General features: G+C 46.0%; 1 protein-coding gene across 4 annotated transcripts in view; it reads right to left on the bottom strand.

Moving 5' to 3' along the window:
- Nucleotides 1-19,186, bottom strand: part of TMCC3 (transmembrane and coiled-coil domain family 3) — a 146,575-nt gene that overhangs the window by 13,645 nt on the left and 113,744 nt on the right. Inside the window, exons 1-2 of one of the 4 annotated variants that reach the window (XR_012231701.1) lie at nt 13,752-18,680; nt 11,271-13,435 (exon numbers count right to left, since the gene is read on the bottom strand). The exons of 2 other annotated variants lie outside the window; for them this stretch is intronic. The gene's annotated coding sequence lies outside the window, so the exon portion shown is untranslated. Of the gene's footprint in view, nt 1-11,270; nt 13,436-13,751; nt 18,681-19,186 lie in introns of those variants that run through there. One more of the 4 variants, XR_012231700.1, reaches the window with a different exon arrangement.

Raw genomic sequence — 19,186 nt, 5'->3', positions numbered from 1 at the left:
AAGGAGTTTGGTACGGGGAAGGAGTTTGGTACGGGGAAGGAGTTTGGTACGGGGAAGGAGTTTGGTACGGGGAAGGAGTTTGGTACGGGGAAGGAGTTTGGTACGGGGAAGGAGTTTGGTACGGGGAAGGAGTTTGGTACGGGGAAGGAGTTTGGTACGGGGAAGGAGTTTGGTACGGGGAAGGAGTTTGGTACGGGGAAGGAGTTTGGTACGGGGAAGGAGTTTGGTACGGGGAAGGAGTTTGGTACGGGGAAGGAGTTTGGTACGGGGAAGGAGTTTGGTACGGGGAAGGAGTTTGGTACGGGGAAGGAGTTTGGTACGGGGAAGGAGTTTGGTACGGGGAAGGAGTTTGGTACGGGGAAGGAGTTTGGTACGGGGAAGGAGTTTGGTACGGGGAAGGAGTTTGGTACGGGGAAGGAGTTTGGTACGGGGAAGGAGTTTGGTACGGGGAAGGAGTTTGGTACGGGGAAGGAGTTTGGTACGGGGAAGGAGTTTGGTACGGGGAAGGAGTTTGGTACGGGGAAGGAGTTTGGTACGGGGAAGGAGTTTGGTACGGGGAAGGAGTTTGGTACGGGGAAGGAGTTTGGTACGGGGAAGGAGTTTGGTACGGGGAAGGAGTTTGGTACGGGGAAGGAGTTTGGTACGGGGAAGGAGTTTGGTACGGGGAAGGAGTTTGGTACGGGGAAGGAGTTTGGTACGGGGAAGGAGTTTGGTACGGGGAAGGAGTTTGGTACGGGGAAGGAGTTTGGTACGGGGAAGGAGTTTGGTACGGGGAAGGAGTTTGGTACGGGGAAGGAGTTTGGTACGGGGAAGGAGTTTGGTACGGGGAAGGAGTTTGGTACGGGGAAGGAGTTTGGTACGGGGAAGGAGTTTGGTACGGGGAAGGAGTTTGGTACGGGGAAGGAGTTTGGTACGGGGCAGGTTGCTGGAAGTGGGGAGATGACTGGTACTGGGGAGGTTGCTGGTACTGGGCAGGTTGCTGGTATGTAGTAGGAGGGGGAGGATGGAAAGTGGCTGGAGGGGGTGCAGATGTAATAGGAGGGGGAGGATGGAAAGTGACTGGAGGGGGTGCAGGTGGAGGTACTACAGTGGTGGGAGGTGGAGGTTGGGAGGTAACCTGCTGTAGAGCACCGTGGCACGAATGCATTACATGCATCTGCTGGGTAGGAGATAGTGTTGCCATGCGCTCCACAACAGACCTGAAAAAGGTGTGGTTTGGCAAAGATCTTGCTTCTGAATGCATGGTTTGCAGAAGTGTCTTCACCTCCAGAATGCTGGAGTTGATCTGCTGAAAGCCTGCGGAGATTTGCTCTGACAAGACTTTGAGACAGTTCTGGAAAGATGCATTCAGATGCAATAACTCTTGCGCATAACTCTTTTCCTGACCCTTCTGCCGCCCAGTACCCGCAGGTGTACTAGAGGCGGCAGGGGCAGAAGGGTGGGGTAAAGGGAAAGCGATCTCCTCACCAGCAGCTTCATGTAATGTAGGCGGCCACGATGCTCCTGTGCTGGTGGATGGGACAGATGGGTCGAATGTGTGGGAAGGCTGGGAAGGTGCAGATGTACCGGGGCGGTCGAAGTGTCCCTCGGTGCCGGTCTCCTCAGGGATCGCCTCAGAAGGGTCCAATCGTGCAGGCTCCCGAGTGCTGCTCACCGTGCTGTGGAATAAAGAGAAAAAAAAACAATTAAAATACTGACATGGTATGGCCCTGGCTGAAAAAAAAAAGTTACATCTAACATTTTTTTTCACATGTGGTGTGTAATATTTACCTTCTGGTGAGCATTGTTTCCCGGAGGAACGACAGGGCTTGTGCGTACTTGTACTTGCTCCTGCGTCCTCCAGATCCACTCGGGGCCCGCATCTCTTTATTGAACTGCTTCTTGAAACGATCCCTCACAGACCGCCACCGATTCACAATTCTGTTCCCTGAAACGAGAAAGGAGTGGTTAGTATACAACATCAGTGTTTCACAAACTCCAGTCCTCATGGTCCCCAGGGGTCATGTTTTCAGGATTTCCATAGTAAATAGAAATCCTGAACACATGATCCGTGGGGACCACGAGGACTGGAGTTCGGGAAACACTGGTTTACATCAAGCAACCGTTACTGTATATACTTACGCTCTTTAATCTGGGCCCGAGCTTCGAGGTCCTCCCAGCGGCCCACAAGGAGAGAACAGATTTCCTCCCAGAGTCGTCGGGTAATGATCAGGTCAGCGTGGCGGCGGTCAGCCATATTCCAGAGCGGCTCCCTTTCTCTGACGAGATCGATGAGGCGGTCCACATCAATCCCTCCATCCTCACCGTCAGAGTCGGGAGCACGCTGTGAAGGCTGTTAAAGAAAAAGACAAAAATAACATAATTAGCCTCCACAAAAGAAATGAAATAAAAAGTGCAAAAAAACAAAGCAAAAATATTTATACTTACACGCTGGTGACCGCCGCGTTGCTGTCGCCGACGACCCTGGGAGGCACTGCGAGGACCTCTTGGCCGAGCACCAGATTGGGAAGACTAGAGAAGAAAACAAAAAATGTTATGTCTTTGGATGTAGGCATTTGTTTGCTGTGTGTGGTCTGCAGAACATTGTTTTCTATGTGTTGTGTGTAGTGTGATATTGTGTTTCTGCGTTTGATGCAAAAAACTTACGAATTGTGAGCCCACTCCAGGTGTCTGTCCACCCCTTCCTTCTTCTTCTGGGAGCTCCTCTTCATCTTGTGATTCCTGTTTTGAAATAAAAGGCAATGAATAGACATATATTACAGAGATGATGGATTTTGGAAATAAAAACTTACCGTCAAACGCTGACGATGCGAGGGAGGGCTCCCAGAAGATGTGCTGTCCTGTTGATGGCCAGACTCCATGGCTGTGGGTATTGCTGCTGCCAGTGATGCCATTTCTGCTGCTGCATCTCTTTGGCGGCTGTTGAATAAAGAGAAACAAAGGGCCAATGAATATCTTGATATTCCATGGCCCTAGTTTGGAGGAATGGGGGATTTGATAATTACCGTCTCTCATCTGCTTCTGGACTCCCCTCCCGTTCAGCATGCTGCTCCATTTGGGGTGGTGCTGATGGTGCTGCTGCTGCAGATGTCTGCTGCCTTCTCCTGCTCCTGGTTCTTGGCTTGGGTGGCATGTTGGGTGTGGCTGAGGGTCCCATTGTCTTGCTTTTATATATCTCCTGTGGGCAGAGCTACTGAGCATGCTCAGACCAAAAAAACCGGATCCGGCGCATTGCGGCGCTCATAGGCTTTCATTGTGTGAAAAAGCCGGACGCGCCGGATCCGGCGGGTACGGCTTTTTCGCCGGAGACAAAAAACGTTACAGTAGACGTTTTTTCCAGACGCCGGATCGCGACACATTGCCGGATCCGGCGAAAACCGGATGAAACGCATGGCCATCCGGCGCGATCCGGCGCAAATGCAAGTCAATGGGGGGAAACCGGATCCGGCATTGCATTTCGCCGGATCCGGTTTCTGTCAAAAGCGCCGGATCGCGCCTGACGGCGAAAACCTGATGTGTGAAAGAGGCCTTAGAGAGGACCTTCGCCGAATTGATTGGGACAATGTCCTCAAAAATAGGAGCACAGAAAATAAATGGGAAATATTTAAATCAGTTTTACACACCCACTGCGAGCTAGCCATACCGTGCAGAAATAAAAGGGCTAGGAACAGGAGAACACCAATGTGGCTAAATAAGGATGTAAAAAGGGCAATAAATAACAAGAACAAGGCATTTAAGAAGCTAAAACAAGAAGGCAATGAAGAAGCATTAAAAAGTTATAGAGAAAAAAATAAAATGTGTAAAAAACAAATACATTTAGCAAAAGTGGAAACAGACTCATTGCCAAGGAAAGTAAAAAAAAAAAAATTATATAAACAGTAAAAAGATTAAAATTGATGGTGTCAGCCCTTTAAAGAACAATGAGGGTGAAATCAGAGAGAGCGATGTGGGAAAAGCAAATGTTTTAAATACTTTTTTCTCAACAGTGTTCACACAGGAAAAAGATTTGCCATGGGAAATGCAGAGTGATGATGTAAACTCCCCATTAAGTATTACCTGCCTAACCCAGGAAGAAGTGCAGAACCGCCTTAGTAAGATTAAAATTGACAAATCAACAGGCCCTGATGGCATTCACCCTCGGGTATTAAGGGAGTTAAGTAATGTGATAGACAGGCCTCTATTCCTTATATTTAAAGACTCTATAGAAACAGGGTCTGTTCCTTTTGATTGGCGGCAAGCAAATATGGTACCAATATTCAAAAAGGGGTGTAAAAGGGAACCAGGAAACTACAGGCCGGTAAGCTTAACATCTGTTGTGGGTAAAATTTTTGAAGTGTTTCTAAGGGATACCATTATGGAATATCTCAATGTTAATAAATGTTTAACTCCATATCAACATGAATTTATGAAGGATCGCTCCTGTCAAACTAACCTGATCAGCTTCTATGAGGATGTAAGCTCTTAAATGGACCAAGGAGAATCATTGGATGTCATTTATCTCGACTTCTATAAAGCTTTTGACACTGTCCCACATAAAAGATTGGCAAGTTAGATGAGAAAGCTTGGGCTAGGGGAAAATGTGTGTCGATGGGTAGGTAGCTGGCTTAGTGATAGAAAACAAAGAGTGGTTATTAATGGGGCATACTCAGATTGGGCCAGGGTTACTAGTGGGGGTACCACAGGGTTCTGTATTGGGCCCCCTACTATTTAATATATTTATTAATGATCTAGTGGATGGCTTACACAGTAAAATATCAGTATTTGCCGATGATACAAAACTATGTAAGGTAGTTAACACAAAGGAGGACAGTTTGCAACTACAGACAGATTTGAGTAAATTGGAGAATTGGGCTGAAAAATGGCAAATGAGGTTTAACACAGATAAGTGTAAGGTTATGCACATGGGAAGGAGAAACAGATGCTACAATTACTTACTAAATGGGAAACTGCTGGGGAAATCAGACATGGAAAAAGACTTGGGCATCTTGGTCAATAAGAAGCTCAATTGGAGTGCCCAGTGTCAGGCAGCTGCCACCAAAGCAAATAGGGTCATGGGATGCATTAGAAGAGGTCTGGGGACACGAAATGAAAACATAATTCTCCCTCTGTACAAATCACTCGTCAGACCACACTTGGAGTATTGTGTGCAATTTTGGACGCCGGTGCTCAAGAAAGACATTACTGAACTTGAAAGGGTTCAAAGGCGGGCTACTAAAATGATAAATGGAGTTGGTTCACTACAATACCCAGAAAGGTTATCAAAATTAGGTCTATTTACTCTAGAAAAGAGAAGACTTAGGGGAGACCTAATATATATGTACAAGTATATCAGAGGGCAATACAGAGATCTCTCCAATGAACTGTTTGTACCAAGGACTGTGACAAGAACAAGGGGGCATTCTCTTCGTTTGGAGGAAAGACAATTTCTGCACCAGCATAGATGAGGGTTCTTCACGGTAAGAGCAGTGAGGATCTGGAATTCTCTTCCTGAGGAAGTGGTGGTGGCCAACTCACTGAATGAATTTAAGAAAGGAATGGATGCTTTTCTTGTGAGTAACAGTATAGAAGGTTACGAATAACAGAATATTATAGCTAGATGGCTGACCCAGCTAGGGGAAGGAATTTTTTTCCCTATGGAGAAAATTGGCTTCTACTCTGTGGGTTTTTTGTCTTCCCCAGAGTCAACAATGCAGAACAGCTGCACTAAAAATAGGCTGAACTAGATGGACATAATGTCTTCCTTCAGCCTTCAAAACTATGTTACTATGTAGTATAAAAAAATGTGACAGTAAGGCTATGTGCCCACGTTGCAGAAATACTGACGGAATTGTCCGCAACATTTCCGCAACTCCCTGCCGCGTGTAAAACACATGCAGAATTTGCATGCGTTTTCCAACAAAACACAAGCGTTTTGCAAACGTTTTTAGCTTGCAGAATGCTAGCGCTTTTCCAAGTGATTTGAAGCATCGCTTGGAAAAAAGTGATTGCCAGGTTGGTCACACTGGTCAAGCATAGTGCCTATGCAGCATCAGTAGTAAAAGATAGGATGTTAAAAATAATTCAAAAAAAATTAAAAATAGAGATATACTTACCCTCTGTTGGCCCCCGGAGTCCTCCCTGTCCGCATTGGTGCTGCCAGCACCTTCCTTTCCCAGGGATGCATTGCGCGAAGGACCTCTGACGACGTAGCGGTCACGCGAGGCCGCTATGTCAGAGGACATTCGCACAATGCATCCATGGGAACGGAACTTGCTGGCAGCACCAATAAGGGCCGGGAGGGCTCAGGAGGCCGACAGAGGGTAAGTATATCCCTATTTTAATTCTATTTTTTACAGGAATATGGTACCCAGAGCATGGAGGAGAGTCTCCTCTCCTTCAGACCCTGGGTACCATCCGCACATGAAGCGCTCACTTTACGCATGGTAGGCATAGCCACATGCGTAAAGTGAGCGTTTCAATGCAATCCTATGGTGGTGGAATCGCTGCGATTCCGCAAAATTAATGGACATGCTGCGGATTTTACCGCTATGTGATTCCGCAGCAGAAAAATCCACAGCACTGGCACAGCAACTGCGGAATCCCATAGGATTGCATGGGAATGCGTTTTGTTAGTGTTTAAGCGTTTCCGCAGCGGCGGAAACGCTCAACACATGCAACGTGGGCACACAGCCTAACAGGTTATTTTTAATTTGTATTATTTAAAACAATTGGAGGTCAACTCCGTTGCATGTTTGTCACGTACACACTTCTAAAACACGTGACGTGGAGTGCACCTGCACGGGTTAATTTATCTCCCCTTGCTCAATCCAGGTTTCGACCTCTATTTTAGGCTCTATACATTCTGCATACCCCAGTTTCTTAGCTCACTGCCACCAATCAAATACAAGGGGTGAGGAGTCCACAAAATATGTTACTGTAAGATAATCAAAAGGTCACACACTCTGAGAGGAACAAGGTCAAACTTAAAGATTTTAAGCTTTAATATAAAAATATACAGTGCTTACAAAAAATGTATAAAAAAGGTCAAAATAAAATGACAAATACGCAAAACAGTTATTAAATAAAAAGGGAGAAAAAAATACCTAAATGTTTCCGTCAACAGTTATCTTCTGTTTTCCTGAGCGAGGGAGAAGTGAATCAGGGAGCACATTAGCATTCCAGGCTGCCTTCATATGTGAACACTTCTTTGTGTCACCCAGCTTTTTATAGTCGTGATCATAGGTTCATATTTCCAGGATGACCCAGATTGGCCCTTTTAAAGGATGCGGTTTGCAAGTGGACAACTGGCTAAGCTGTGGCATTTCAAATCTCCTGTATTTCCCTATACAGACTATAGGAAATATTCTTCCAAGTACAGACCATTTGCTAAGGCCGGGGTCACATTGCGTTATGGCAGTCCGTTAGACGGACTGTGTTACACCGCGGCATAACGCAGTCCGTTAATGCTGCCATTGACCCCCATTATTGGGCACATTGCGTCGCATGGCTTAAAGCGGCATGCGTTCGCGATGTGCCGTCATTCAGTGACGGAGCCTCAGAAGCGGGCTGCAGCGTCTGAGGCTCAGTTACCGCTAACAGATGAATCATCTGCTCTAGCGGGTATAGCATAACGCGATCGCGTTATGCTATACCGTTAACGCAGCCCGTCAACGCTATGCGTTGAATGGGCTGGTTAACGCAATATGAACCTGGCCTTACCCCCTTTGAAACGCGGAATCCAGGAGCCAACGTGCCAGGTTTGACACCTCCAGCAAAAGCCCTTTGTGCTTACAATACTAGTAAGGTATATCTAGATTCACCCTTTTGTCAAATAAATGTAACGACAGCTGTTCTGCTTTTCCCTTATGGATTATATATTTCCTTCACAATGCCACATTTTGCAAAAAAATACATAAAAGCAGAATAAACTTAAAAAACAAAAATGCACTGTTCGTACTAGATTCAGCATTTCCTATTCCAACACAACCGCCAGACCGCAGCCGTTTTTTTTTTTTTTTTTTTTAAAGATTAAAAGGGGGGGGGGACAAGTAGCAGGAGCTACAGAAAAGATGATGCAAAAAAAAAAAAAAAAAACCTTTATCATAATTAGAAGCACTATTGGTGCACACACACGTTAATCAAAACTATTTTTTATCACCATTTTGTCAGATAACACGTTCTCTGCCTTTACAACACCTCAAATCACAGACTTGAGTTTCTCACAAAGCATTTTGACACTATGAGAAGCATTTTTTTTATATAATTCTGTAATATTAATGGAAATAAACCAGCTTTTGCGCTGTTATCCTCATTTACTCGGCCATTAAAATGTTTAACGCATGCAGACATATGCCAATTACTCCATTATGTCACTTGTATCCAGATCAGTAGTAGTCAGTTTGATCATGTTATTTTGTTAGGCACCATGTTTAATTGCCTTATAGTTTTAAGTCACGGTTTTGTACATTTTTTCTACACTACGGGCCCGATTCATAAAGACCAGTGTTGTTCACAACAGTCTTGATGAGGGGGTGTGCTGGAGTCAAACGCTCCTGATTCATGAAGAGGTATTTGGAGCATGTGGTGAGTGTCATGCGCTTCCGTGAGCTACTCCAGTTAGGTACTGGAGTGATATTTCTGGAGTAGATGGGCCGTGGAGTTACACCCTCCCCCTAGTTTGAACATTTCAGCAGAGCTGTGAGAACCTGGAGTGAGAACACAAAATTCTAAAAATGTAGGCTCAACTCTGAGTTGCGCCTAAATTTTGAGTCTTTTCAAAAGCTTTTACAACAAAATTTTGGCTTGAAAGCTTTGATGAATCGGGCCCCATGGCTATGGTCATAGTGGTCTGAAATACGTGAACGGTTGTGCTTCATGTTTCACTGGTCGAGGACCTTCAAACTCAAAATTATCCACCAAAATAAATTCACCGACTGTAGTGGACTAGAATAATATTAAAAAGTAGCCTTTAATTAATTGTTAACATATTTAACCTTATCCACCATGCTTTTTGCAGTCTATCCTCTATAGGTACTGTCACACTTAGCGATGTACCAGCGATCCCGACCAGCGATATGACGCAGTCAGGATCACTGGTGCATCGCTAAGTGGTCGCTAGTGAGCTGCCACACAGGCAGATCTCACCAGCGACATCGCAGGGGTCGGGGGTCGCTACTTACATGTCAGATGAGGCGATGAAGACGTCCTCCCGCTCGCGTCCACGCGTTGCTCGTCGTCTCAGCAGGAAGCTGACGACGAGAAACGGTCCAGGACGTTCTCGCGCGATCAGCGATAATCAGTGGGGGAGCTGTCGGAGGTAAGTATCACACATAGCGATATCGCTAGCAATATCGCTATAACGTCACAAAAACCAGTGTGACAGGCCCTTAAGCCCTGATAAGGCAAGTGTTAGGGTACCGTAACACTTAGCGATGCACCAGCGATCCCGACAACGATATGGATCACTGGTGCATCGCTAAGTGGTCGCTAGTGAGCTGCCACACAGGCAGATCTCACGAGCGACATAACAGGGGGCGGGGGTCGTTACTTACCTGTCAGACGCGGCGATCCTGACGTCCTCCCGCCTGTGTCCACGCATCGCTCGTCTCCACAGCAGTAAGCGCCCAACGAGAAATGATCCAGGACGTTCTCGCGCGATGAGCAACGGGGGAGCCGGTCGGAGGTAAGTATCAGACATCGCGATATCGCTAGCAATATCGCTGCTACATCACAAAATCGGTGACGTTACAGCGATATTGCTAGCGATATCGCTATGTGTAACGGGGGCTTTAGGATCATATTGTGAATACTAATAACAATAAAATCAACTGTGTTCCTTTTAATATTCAGGAAACAGTACACTTTATAATCCTCCAGGGGGCTACCCACTAGTGAATTAAAATCCACCTATGCAAGATTGTCTCAGAGATTTTATATGTAAAGTGCATTACTCTAATGAGAGTTTATCTATTGCACTTGGCAAATCATTTCAATTGGATTGTTCTCAGCAACTAAGTATCTTGCACAATAGAACTAGATTCATTCCCTCCAGTCCATATCCTCTCTGTACAGACACTCTAGTGTAAATATGTAACAAATCTAGACTATGCAATAACTACTTTATGTCTATTCTAATACATTGCCCGGTTCAGAGACTGGTAACAGCTTCCATTATACTAGAGGATAAATCACTAATATATGGAGAGAGCATGATGCACTCTCATCCATTCATTAAAGAAACATCCCCCAGACACACATTGCCCCTTTTAATCACTGAGAGGCAAATATAGCCATTATTATCCAATCCCCAGATACTTCAGAGCGCCTCGACGCGTTTCGCCCATTACTAAACTTATTGGGCATATCAGGAGTCTTATTCAGATGTTTGTGCTTATAAGTTCAGTGATACAATTAATCTCGACGCGCAGGAACTCATGCTCCTAAATACTCTGTGAGCTGCAAGCAGCGGGATGGACGCTCAACATTTGTAAAGATTCCTCCCCCCTCTGACGTGTACTCATTCCAGCCACTCACAGGCTCCGTACCCATCATATATGGCCACTTCAGACCCGAGTGCCATCGCTTCAACGGGGAAGTGACAGTATCCAAGATACAGAGGAAACAGAAACTCCAATGGTAAGCATTTATAATTTTGTACCAATCCCTTTTATTACAATTTGCAGCACCTTCCTGTATTATCAAACATAACCTAGGCTAAACCATAGTACCAAGGGCTACATGTCCGTTATTTGCTCAGTATTCTGACTACTGCTACATCTACAACAAAGAAAATGATCAAAACTGCACCAAGCAGCCCAGTAAGTAACACATTGCTGGAATCGGTCTCACTGACCCTATAGCATGCTGCTCTCAGATTACATTGCAAAAACCTGCTCACATATTCCATTTAATCTGAAGACATACAAATTTGAACATTTTAATTACATTTTAGATGCTGGCTTCTATCTAAAAAAACCCAACAACAAAAGCATTGCATTTCTAAGGATTCAGAGGACCTATTGTTGCTCGAGATGACAGTTAAATAACTTGTAAACATCTAAAAGGAGCACAGGGATTTTTGCAAGATATCGAAATAGATTTTTTGAGCAAACGACATATAATCACTTAAAAAAACCTTTGTTGGAACAGTCCTATTCATACATATTAGTTAAGAATCCATTTCTCCAGACAATTTCTCTCTACTATAGCTATCCCCTTCCGAGATCTGATCATTGGCATTACATACAGTCGGAAGCAGCTCAAACTGTAATTGGCACAAAGGGTGTGGAGAGGTGGATAGGTCTACCTTATAGCTGTGGGGACCAAGGAACCCGGCAGCTCAATGCCAGTACATCATCATTTACCAAGTTTTGAATCAGGTAGAGAATCCCAACTAACAAATGGCTAAGCTCTGAAGCCTGCACACACTGTATTTTTTGGACTATAAGGCTATGTGCACACAACGCGTTTTTGTGGCTTTTTTACGCGCACAAATGGTCCAAAAACGCAATGGAATACTTATGCAAGTTAATGCAATGACAATCCTGAAGTGTTGTGGACATGACCAGTACATTTCCATCCGTATTTTCAGCTTTTTTTTTTCTGCAGCATGTCAATTCATTCTGCAGCGTTTTTCACTCACTGACTTCAATTGAGTCAGTCAAATCTGCAGCAAAAACGCAGGTGTAAGAAGGTTTGCAGATTTGAGTATTCGCTGCATTTTTGCTGCCAAAAACGCTGCAAATTTTCAAAGGAAATGTCAGAAGGAGCAAGAATGTGTGGGCGGAGAATGTGTGTGTGTGTGTCCACATGCGACGAACAGCCCATAGTGATTGTATTTAGGCGTCGTCTGATGGGACTACTACCCCCATACGGCTATGTCTTGTCACATATAACAGACATCATGAGCCGATGATGGGAGAATAGTCTCATGATCCAGTGCCTGTTTTCAATTGTAAAAAGCCAGCGGTGAAACGTGCATTGGGGTGGGGAGCAACCACGTCTTTTGATCTCCAGATAGTTACCCATTATTTATTTTGGTTGCGTCCTTCTTCCCTCTCCACTTTGAAGTGCACTATGTACCTTGAGCAATAAGAAGGTTTTTTTATGGCACCAGCATAGCATTTGGGTATACTTTACATTACATGCATTTTTTTTTTTTGCTGATATGGATGAGTCATGATCATATTGTTGGGTCTTTTGACTCTTTGTGGTGCCTTCTTGTGGTGAGACATTTTTGCTCTTTTACTTCACAAATTATTTTTTGGTTTTAAATTGAATATTAAACATTTTATTTTTAATATTCTTGGGTCTCATCTCTATTGACAATGGTCATTAGAGGATGATTTCTATTGTTATTTTGAAGAGCTAGTCGCCTATATGTTCTGGATAATGGTGTGTTAATTTCTACTTAAGAGAAATTAATATTTACCGCATTCCACTCCCTTGGGGGGAAACGGAGTTAATATTCAATCCTTTTAGTAGCGGCACACGTGACTGTCGGCAGCAGACACTGTGCGCCCTTCTGAAGAGCAATGTGGACAAACATGGCAACAAATACAGAGTTATATTATGGACGCTTCCTAAAGAAGCCAAATATTGTTTCAGATTTATTATATCTAATGACCAGATTGTGGGTGACCACTTAAAATTTTTCAGCCTGAATAAATTATGTGATGATACAAAAAACACAGTAGGAAGTTTGACTGCATGTTTGCCGTGCTAGAAATATGTGATAAGAATTTCAGATTGCTCTACCTTCACCATAAGTCTATGATTGAAAACCACTGAGGCCAAAGATGGGGATATTGTGTTTGACCTGAGCAGCAATATTTAATTCATTCCAGCATATGACACAGACACAGCTGCTACACACCTAGAACTTTGTTATTTTTTGATGCACGAGTCAGAATTTGACATTGTGCCCCTCCCTTCAAAGGAATGTTCACGTATAGATTACTACCAAACATTGAAGAAGTTTCACACAAGAAATTCATATAATACTAGTCAAATTGTGTATTGCAATATCTCGCATAATATTAGCTCATAACAGTGGTAGCCCCAGCTCCATAGTAGATGAGCACTTCCGACAATCTAATAAATATCAGCTGCCTGAAACTTTCTGTTCTAGCTCAGTAAAAGTATTTTCCAATAAATAGCTTACAAATTGACATGGCAGGGGGGTTTAATGATGACTGAACTTTCATAGTCCCTCTCCTATGAATATGGGCTTCTATGCCCGTCACCATCCAGTCTGTATTTCATAACATATACAAATAGATAATTTAACATGGCAAAAATAATATTTCTATGGTTAAAGAAGCTCTCCTATTAAGTTTTATATTAAATGTGTTTATATGTGCCTGTAATGTAGTGTGAGTGTGCTAATATACTCACCTACCGCTGCGATCTCCAGAGTTCAGCGCCCGCTCTGCAGTCTCTCTGGATCACACTGCGCCTGCAAGACCCAGAAGTCTTTTTACAATGTAAGACTATGGGATGTCAGAATGAGGCTATATAGGTTTTCACTGTAAAAGAGACTTCGGGCTCATGTATAGAGATGAGAATAAACTGGCTAGTCTGAATTGTGGTGCTGTTTGTATCAGATACAATCTACATTTAGTCTAGGGAGTGAGAGAGAGTTGTAGGAGCAGGGAGAGTGGCTGAATGCGGTCTCTAGGCAGGAATTAGGGCTTTGCAGTCCGTTGCTATATATATAGCTGCAGCAGTTAACTTCATTTCTATTTCATGGGTGAAAAAACCGGATTACTTACCGGTAATACTCTTTTGAAGATAGCACCCACAGAGAGGGGATCCGCCCCCGGAACAGGAAACCTACAGAGAGATAAATGGGGCGGTCCCCCTCGCTCCCTCAGTTTGTTTCACCGAGAACAACGGAGGAACCGCCATACATGTTTTAGTCAAACTGTTTGGGCGATTCATCTATCTTACCCCTATGCAGTTTTAAGCTTACTAAGTTTAATCACATATCTAACTTAAATCATAATCTCCACCACCAAGGAGACCCATGTGTGAAAAATTCTTACGGGAGGGAAGTGAGCGGGTGCTGTCGTGGACTCTACAAAAGAGTATTACCGGTAAGTAATCCGGTTTTTCCTCTTCGCCACGACAGCACCCACTGAGAGATTTCCAGAGATAATCACTTGGGCGGGCACACCGTGTTAAGGACTGATCTACCAAAAGTTAGATCCTCAGTAGAGGACAAATCTAGTCTATAGTGACTATAAAAGGTAGATGGAGAAGACCAGGTTGCAGCCTTACATATTTGTTCAATTGGGACGTTCGCCCTCTCGGCCCAGGAGGATGATATGGCTCTAGTGGAGTGCGCCTTAATCCCCAGTGGAGGGTCTTCTCCCTTTGCCAAATATGCCATCGTGATCGCATCTCTAATCCACCTGGATATCGTGCTCGTAACTGCAGACCCCTTTCTGCTGCCCTGGAAGGAGACAAAAAGAGACCTACCCTGCCTCCAGGGACTGGTCCTATCTAGATAGGCTAGCACGGCTCTCTTCACATCTAAGGTGTGATATTTCTCCTCGTCCTGTGTTGACGGGTTCTCATAGAATGAAGGTAGGCATATCTCTTGAGATCTATGAAATTTAGTTGCCCATTTGGGCAGGTAGGACGGGTCCGTCTTTAAAATCAGACTGTCTTGTGTTATTAACAAGAACGGAGGGTCTACTGATAGAGCGTGAAGATCACTCACCCTCCTGGCCGATACTAAGGCCACTAGCATAGCCGTTTTCAATGAGAGGCACTTTACTGATGCTGAGCTTATGGGCTCAAACGGTGCCTGAGTGAAGGCATCCAAAACTAGAGTAAGGTTCCACGCTGGTAGCCGAGGCATATGCACCGGTTCTACTTGTTGACAAGCAGAGATAAACCGAGTCACCCATCTATTTGCTGCCACGTTATAGTTAAACAGGGCTCCTAGGGCTGATACGTGGACTTTTAGAGTGCTCACTGAGAGTCTCAATTCTCGGCCTTTTTGTAGAAACTCTAGAATGGCCGTAATGGGTACTTCACCGGCTAGTTTTGTTGGGTGAAAGGCCAGGAACTTCCTCCACACCTTAGCATATATTTTTGTTGTGGACTCCTTCCTGCTTTGTAGCAGGGTATTGATTAGGTTCTTTGAGAAACCCTTCTGCCTCAGTAGCTCCCTTTCAAATTCCAGGCCGCTAGGTGCAGGGCTTTGGCCTGTGGATGGTAGCAGGGTCCCTGCGAGAGAAGATTCTGGTGCAGCGGCAGGATCCACGGGTCGGTTACTGACATGGCTCTCAGCCATGAAAACCACGGTCTTTTTGGCCAAAACGGGGCTATCAAGATGACCCTCGCCCTCTCCTGTCTTATTTTCCTGACTACTGTTGGTAGTAGCACCATTGGAGGGAAGGCATAGGCTAGTTGGAATGTCCAGGGTGCTTGGAGGGCATCTAGAATGTCTGGGTTGTCCGACCTGTAGAGTGAAGCAAACCTTTTTACGCGCCTGTTGGCTCTGGTTGCGAATAGGTCTATCACTGGTCTGCCCCATTCTGACGCTATCATTTCGAAGACGTATCTGCTGAGGACCCACTCGCCCTGGTATAGGGCCTGGCGACTGAGATAGTCTGCTCGGGAGTTGTCTACTCCTCTTATATGGAGAGCTGACAAGGAGAGAAGATGGACCTCGGCCATTTCCAGGATCTTTCCCGCGATAGACATCAGTGGCATTGACCGCGTGCCTCCTTGCCGGTTTATATAGGCCACTGCGGTGGTATTGTCTGTCTGGATCTTTACGTGGGTGCCCCTTAACTGCGGGAGAAAATGAGATATCGCATAAAAAAATCGCTGTTAGCTCCTTTACATTAGAGGAGGCCTCCATTTCATCCTCACGCCACCAGCCTTGTACCATGTGCTCCTCTAGATGGGCTCCCCAACCTAAGGGGCTGGCATCCGTGGTGAGTATTTTGGAGGGAGTCACCCACCATTGTACTCCCTTCGATAGATTGGAAGGATTTAACCACCATTTTAGGGATTCAACCACCTCGGGCGATAGGGACATCTTCCCTTCCAGCCGCCCCTGCAGTCTGTCTCCTGCAGAATAGCCCACTGCAGTTCTCTGGAGTGGAACTGAGCCCATTGCACCGCTGGAATGCACGATATCAGAGACCCCAGCAAGGACATACCCTGTCTCAATGATATTACGGGTCTTCCTGTAGTATTCTGTATCTTATCGATTATGGCCATTACTTTGGCGTTCGGCAGAAAGCACTCCTCAGTTACGGAGTCCACTTGCAGGCCCAAAAACCTCTGACAGGTCACTGGTTCTAGTCTGGACTTCTCCCAGTTAATTAGCCAACCCAGTGTTTGTAGGGATGAGATAATCCTAGCTATTCTCGCTTCACATTGTGAAACAGAATTCCCCACTATGAGTAGGTCGTCTAAGTAAGGGACAACTAGGGTGTCATTCAGCCTTACATACGACATTACTTCCAGCATCAATTTTGTAAATACCCGAGGAGCCATGGATAGCCCGAATGGCATTGCCGCAAACTGGAAATGCTGAATCCGACCTTTGAACCAGACTGCTACCCGCAGGAACCTCTGGTGCCCTCGATATATGGGGAGATGGTAGTAGGCGTCCTTTAGGTCCAAGACTGCCATATAACACCTGGGGAACAAAAGCTTTATTGCAGACTTAATCGACTCCATTTTAAACGACCTCAGTCTTAGGAAGGTATTAAGTTTCTTTAAATTTATTATAGTCCTGTAAGAGCCATCTGGTTTTGGGACTAAAAATAGAGGAGAATAAAAGCCCATCCCTATTTCGTCGTCTGGGACCTCTACTAGGACCTGTTTAGTTAGCAGTACTGCAATCTCCATCTCCAGCGCTTCCTGCTGTGTCAGGAACTTCATGGAAGTCAATAGGAAGGAGTTCGGTGGATACCGAACAAATTCTAATTTCAGGCCTGATGACACGATATTCATGGCCCATGGATTTGATGTCACCTTCTCCCATTGGCGGCTAAATTTTAATAGCCTGCCACCTACCGGTATAATGATTTTATCGGGATCTGTCTCCCCTGAAGGGACGCTTCCCGAATAGGTTGCCCCTTTGTTTGGGGTCCTTATTTCCCCAGCGGTCCTGGGGTCTAAAGTCCTTCTTTTTACCAAACGGCGGCTTCCTGTAGGCCCTCCTGTTGAACGGAACATACGGGATAGGGAAACCCTTTTTCCTCTCCCCCGCTTTTGTCAAAATCTCATCCAGTTCCGTGCCAAACAAGTACTTACCCTGGCAGGGTATAGCACACAGTCTAGTTTTTGTTTGTGTGTCTCCTTTCCACCCCTTCAACCATAAGGCCCACCTGCCTGCATTGGTCAGTCCTGCCGCTCTAGCCGATAACCGGAGAGAGTACGCGGAGGAGTCGGAGAGGAAGGCCGCTGCTCCCTTAATGAGGGGCATAGAGGAAAGGAGTCTATTCCTAGCTACTCCATTCTTAATATTGTCCTCTAAGTCATTCAGCCACACCAACAATGATCTTGCCGTACATGTGGCTGCTATTGCGGGCTTAAAGGCTGCCGTGCATGCCTCCCAAGATCTTTTAAGAAATGTATCGGTTTTCCGATCCAAAGAATCAGCCAAGGTTCCCGAATCCTCTACCGGCAGAGAGGATCTACGAGAGGTAGAGGCCACTGCCGCATCCACCTTGGGGGCTCTTGACCAGGCTATTAACTCCTCATCGTCAAAGGGGTACTTACGCTTTGACGTTAAGGGGAGGAAGGTTCTTTGACCTTGTTTTTCCCACTCCCTTTTAACTAGCTCTTTAACAGCTGGTACCACTGGGAAAGCCCGGACCTTTCTACGGGAAATGCCTGCAAACATTATGTCCTGTGGGGTCTTGGGGTCCTTACTTTCTGGCAACCCCATGGTATTTCGGACAGACTTCACTAAATTACTGACACTGTCCGTGGGGAAACACGTTTGGTCCTCGTCCTCTGAGGAAAGGTATTCCTGGGACTTGTCGGAATCTAGTTCCCCGGTTTCAGATGGCGATTTTGACGCCAGCGAGGCTCCTCCTCTTGGCGAACATATTTCTCTTGCGGAGGAGTGACCCCCCAAACTACTGGAACCGCCTAAGGCCCGTAGCTCCTCCCTTATAATTGCCCGGATATCCTCCTTCTTTCGTGAGGACTCCTCCTGTAAGGCCTCCTCAATACATGATTGGCATAATCTCTTAGGGTGGCCGTCTGGGAGGGGCTGAGAACATAAGGCACACTCTCTATGTTTCGCCTTCTCCGTTCTTTTAGCCTAAAGGGGGTATGGACCAGAAAGAGAAGGCCATCAATTATATATTCTGACCACAAAACACTCACCCGTGAGTTTCGTCAGTAAACTACCGGCTGCGGGGTCCGCGACCCAGGCTGAGGCGAGGCATGGGACGACTTCTTTTCTTTGCGTTTTTTCTCCAAGGGCTCATCTTGTCTGGAAGGTCCACTAGACTCCTTCCTGGAGCTGCCACTTTTCCTGGTGCTACTACTTCTCCTTGTAGCACTGCTCTGTCTACTGTGGGGATTGCACTGGCTGACCTAACGGGAGCGAAGCTGGGTCATCTAAGGACGACATGACTGCGCACCCACGCTGCGTTTGTGGCTTCTTTTTATAGCCGCTGCTATAGCTGCTCCTCTTCCTCTCTTTTTTTTTTTTTTTTTCGTCCACCATCTTTTTTTTTTTTTTGCGCTTCTGCGCATGCGCGGGCGTTCTCCCGCGATCTTTGCCTCCTGTCTGACCCCGGAAGTTCTCTTCACTTCCGGGCTGCCTCTGCTGGGGAAGCGCTCGCTCACAGCAGAGCACTGATGCGGCGGCTGTCCCGCTGTGCCTCCCGGGTATCTGCACCCCGCCACCAACACACGGGGTCCTTCTCCCCTCCACAGGTATGACCCCCGGTAGCGCTGCCCAGCACAAACGCTCGAGCCCTTTGCCGGGGTGGGGGGTTGGGGGGGGGGCACCACTGAGATTGCCCAGCCGGTTATTGTTACCTGTAATGCGCCCCCCTCGGGGGGGGGGGGGGGTATTTCACCGTCCTCCCCAGTGAGCCTTGACACCAATCTCACCTCCGGCCTCACCTGCATTACCAGCTCTAGGGGGGGGGGATATACCTCTCCGCCCGACGCTGCCTCCGGTCCTGGGGCCCCTGCTGCTCATATTCTGCAC

The sequence above is a fragment of the Dendrobates tinctorius genome, unplaced genomic scaffold, assembly GCF_039654945.1.
Source record: "Dendrobates tinctorius isolate UK_male_01 unplaced genomic scaffold, ASM3965494v1 ptg000035l, whole genome shotgun sequence".
In the NCBI taxonomy this organism is placed as follows: domain Eukaryota; kingdom Metazoa; phylum Chordata; class Amphibia; order Anura; family Dendrobatidae; genus Dendrobates; species Dendrobates tinctorius.
The sequence above is the reverse complement of the archived record's forward strand: the minus strand, read 5'-3'. Positions and strand labels throughout refer to the sequence as shown.